Raw genomic sequence first — 2,968 nt, forward strand, 5'->3', positions numbered from 1 at the left:
GTAAATGCATTTGCATTGGTTGGGTGTTAGTGATTGGATGGGGTGGGGTGGGGTGGGGGTGCCTGTTCTCAACTGTTTAACTGTCGATGTAATTTTTACTCTTAAGATTTATTTACTGCACTTATAAATTAAATATAAGCACGCATACACATATACTATATATGTATATAAATACTTTATATGTGCGTGCATACATAGATTTAAAACAACATGTACGGCTAATAAGGATGTATATGATATTAAAAATACCATATAATATATATTTACATATGCATACAAACATATACATGCAAATGTACAAATGTAAATATATTTGAAATGTATAGCGCAACTGCGTATGCTGGATGCAAAGCCAGTACTGACAAAATAATAACAGCAACAACAACACGCCCTGACGCATTTTTTCGTATTTCGTAGGTAATAAACACTTACATCTATACATAGATTTGGTAGCGAGTGGTGCCTTTTGATCATAAAATATCTTATGTGCTTACACTATTGCACATATGTATGTTTGCTGTGTGTTTTTATGCCATTAGACAATGTTTCAACTTTTTGTGTGCGTAAAATAGTGGAGCAATACCACTTTTTTCTAATTAAAAAAAAGCATTTTATTTGTTTTTGTTATTTAAAAAATATATTAAAAGAATTAATAAAAAAAAACATTTTATTTGTTTTTGTTATTTAAAAAATTAGAAAAAATAAGAATAAGTATGAAAAAAAAAAATAAAAAAGGTATACAAAAATAAAAGAAAAGGTATGGAAACATAAGAAGAAAAGGGAGAAAAAAATTTTAAAATATATGAAAAAAATAAAAAAAAACAAATATAAATTAAAAAAAGCAAATACAAATTTTTTTTATAAATTTTTAAATTGTGTTTCTCCCTTTTCTTTTTATTTTTTCAGATGTTTTCTTTTTATTTTTTTATTTGGTTTTTTTAATTTTTTTATTATGTTTTTTATTTTTTCATACCTTTTCTTTTTTTTAATATATTGTATTTTTATACCTTTTTTATATTTTTTTCTATCTTTTCTTTTAATTTTTTCTTTCTTTTCTTAATTTGTTTATATCTGTTTTAAAAATATATTAAAAAATTAAAAAAAAAAAACATTTTTAATAAAAAAAAACAAATACAAATAAAAAAAAAAAAATTTTTTTTTATATATTTGTAAATTGGGGTTCTCCCCTTGTTAATTTTTTATTTGATTTTTTTTTGAATTTTTTTAATATACAATATATTTCATACAATTTCTTTTTATTTTTTATAACTTTTTTTATATTTTTTTCTATCTTTTCTTTCTTTTTATTTTTTTTATTTCTTTTTTGTTTTTTGTTTTTCTCCCTTTTCTTTTTATTTTGTCACACTTTTTCTTTTTATTTCTTTATTTGGTTTTTTTTTTTAATTTTTTTATGTAATATATTTTTTTTTTCATACATTTTCTTTCTATTTTTTTATACCTTTTTTGTCGGTTCTTTTTATTTTTTTTTTAAATTTTTATTCTATATTTTTTTCTACTTAAATCTCAAACGAAGCGCATAATGCATAATAAAGCACTGTAATAATAATGCCAACGCTCCCATCACTTCCTTCTTACTTGCTAAGCATGCCATACAATTTCCTACCACTTATTTGCTCAAATAAAAATATAAAAAAACCTCAAACCTCAAAAAAGAAGTTCGAAGAAGAACATTTTTTTTTGTTGGCCACTCGCTGCTGATGCTAATGCACTAATTTGTACATATAAATTGATACCACTAATGTCAGTGAAAATTCAAAGTTTTTTTGTTTTATAAATAAACATAATATATATATGTATATATACATACATACTTATATACAATTACATAAATCTTTATATAATATAAAACACGGTATGCAAATATATTAAAAATATAAAAATAATAATAATAAATGCAAAACTATTTTTTATGCTTATGATAATACGAATATAATTGTTTTACTAAACATACGTACATACATACATATGTATAGTAACTAATAGTACACGCCAGACGAAAAAAAATAAAGCAAAAATGCAAAAGCGAAGATGTGTATATGTAAAAGAGAAATCTCCTTTAATGAATTTCGAAATGTCAAGCAATTTCAACGCATACGAAAGAAAAACAAAAGCAAAAAGCAAAAAACAAAAACAATACAAAAAAATCCACAATAACTTCCGGTACAACAAGCAGAATACCCTGTTTTATACAACATTCATAGAAATAATTAAATACTAAACCAAACACACATATACACACACTCTCCTTATACAACAATACATAGAACCATATATTACAAAAACACACACACTGCAACACCCATACAAACACACAAAACGTGCACATAGTAAAATTATAACAAAATTATATTTTTCTACTAATGTAAGTGCCCATAGTGAATAATAGAAATATATTTTTTTTCGCGCACCATGCAAAATATGATACTAAAGTAAACAAAATTTAAGTGCGACACACACAATGGAGTGTGCACCTGCATATGCATACATATATATTTTTTTCTTAATTTTTTTGTTATATTTTTTTTATGAAACTTTAATTATATTTTACATTTTTATATTTTATAATTATAAAATAATATACATACATACATATATATGTATTTGATTTTGCATTCAACCAAGCGCTAGTTGTGAAAAATTTGCAAATTAAAAAATAAAATTAAAAAAAAAAATTTTTTATCGAGCAAACAATCCAATCCAATCGTGCTAACCAAACTAAAGTTGTTAGTAAAAAGCCACATAAAAATTGCAACATAATAAATATAAAGAAAGAAAAAACACACAACAATCAATCAGTGTTGGCGTTGAAGTCATACAACAACATCCACAATTAAGCGCAATAGCTTCGACAAAAAAAGAAATATAAATACAGCATAAACAGCATATAAATAAATACTTGTAATAATGAGTTGCATTAATTTATGGAAATAATTAAAATGGAGAGCAA

The sequence above is a fragment of the Anastrepha ludens genome, chromosome 3 (assembly GCF_028408465.1).
Source record: "Anastrepha ludens isolate Willacy chromosome 3, idAnaLude1.1, whole genome shotgun sequence".
Lineage (NCBI taxonomy): Eukaryota > Metazoa > Arthropoda > Insecta > Diptera > Tephritidae > Anastrepha > Anastrepha ludens.